At 31.8% G+C, this 1,609-nt stretch overlaps 1 non-coding gene across 1 annotated transcript; it reads left to right on the top strand.

Moving 5' to 3' along the window:
* The first annotated feature begins 329 nt into the window (after positions 1 to 329).
* LOC117084715 lies at positions 330 to 434 on the top strand. Its single transcript, XR_004437616.1, has one exon. It is a non-coding gene; the product is annotated as a small nucleolar RNA U13 (small nucleolar RNA).
* Positions 435 to 1,609: the final 1,175 nt, after the last annotated feature.

Genomic DNA, 1,609 nt, shown 5'->3' with positions numbered 1-1,609 from the left:
AAGCAACTAATAAATATATGAAAAAAATTCAACATAACTAATCATCAGATAAATGCAAATTAAAACCACAAGGAGATACCATCTCACACCAGTTAAAATGGCTATTATTAAAAAGTCAAAAAATAACAGATGTTGGTGAGGATGCAGAGAAAAAGAAACACTTATACACTGTTGGTGGGAATGTAAATTAGTTCCACTGCTATGGAAAACAATATGAAGATTTCTCAAAGAACTAAAAATAGATCGATCTACTATACAACACAGCAATTCCCATTACTGGGTATCTACCTAAAGAAAAATAAATTATTCTATCAAAAAGATACCTGCAGATCCTTTTGTAGTTCATGAACACGATGATTGGGTGTTCACGCACATGTGTGAGATGTGCCACCCTCTGAATCTTGTTATGACATCAGCACAATATCCATCTGACCTGAAAAGGAAAAAAAAAAAAAGCACTTGCACTCATATGTTTATCACAGCACTACTCACAATAACAAAGGCATGGAATCAACTTATATGTCCATCAATGGTGTATTGGATAAAGGAAATGTGCTACATGTACACCATGGAATACTACATAGCCATAAAAACGAATAAAATCACATCCTTTGCAGCAACATGGATGGAGCTGGAGACAATAATCCTAAGTGAATTAATGCAGAAACAGAAAATCAAATACTGCATATTCTCACTGACTTACAAGTGGGAACTAAAGAATATGTTCTCATGGAAATAAAGATAGAAGCAGTAGAAACTGGGGACTCTAAAAGGGGAGTGGGAGTGAGGGAGCAAGAGTTGGAAAAACTATTTACTGGATACTACGTTCACTATTTCAGTGATAGGTTCACTAGAAGCCCAAATCCCAGCATTATCAATATTCCCATGTAGCGAATCTGCACATTACCCCTGGAATCTATGATATATATAATCTATTATATGTCTATATTCTATATAGATATTATAGTTATATACCTGTTTTATATTCTATATATAATAGATGTTTACTTTCTGTATATATTTAAAAATGTATGAACACTCAGATTTTGGCTTACCATATGGCTTCTCTTGATAAGTGTTTCATGTGTACTTGAAAAAAACCTGTATACTGCAGTTATTGAGTAGTCTTCTATAAATGTCCATTGGGCAAGCTGATTGATAGTGTTGCTCAAGACTATCTCCTTATTAGATTTTGCCTTCTTGTTCTATTCATTCCTGAGAGAGGAGTTTTGAAATTTCCAACTGTAGTTGTGGAATTTTTTTCCTTTTTTCAATTCTCTGTTTTTGTTTTATGTATTTTGAAGTTGTGTATTTAGGTGCATACACACTTAGGATCATGTTTTATGATTTCCTGAATTGTTACTTATTAATCATTGTGAAATTTCCCTCCTAATTTCTGGTGATACTCCTTGTTCTGTATCTACTTTGTTTTATATTAACAGAACTTCTCTGGTTTTCTTATGATTAAATTTCCTTGTTTGTCTTTTTCTATCTTTTAACTTTAACCTATATTTATATTTTTAATGTATTTATATTTAACATGTCTTTTGTATTTAATATGTGTCTTTTATAAACAGCTTATAGTCAGCTATTTCCTTTTTTTTTGTAG

Source organism: Trachypithecus francoisi, unplaced genomic scaffold (genome assembly GCF_009764315.1).
Source record: "Trachypithecus francoisi isolate TF-2019V2 unplaced genomic scaffold, Tfra_2.0 Lachesis_group0, whole genome shotgun sequence".
Taxonomy (NCBI): domain Eukaryota; kingdom Metazoa; phylum Chordata; class Mammalia; order Primates; family Cercopithecidae; genus Trachypithecus; species Trachypithecus francoisi.
The sequence above is the reverse complement of the archived record's forward strand: the minus strand, read 5'-3'. Positions and strand labels throughout refer to the sequence as shown.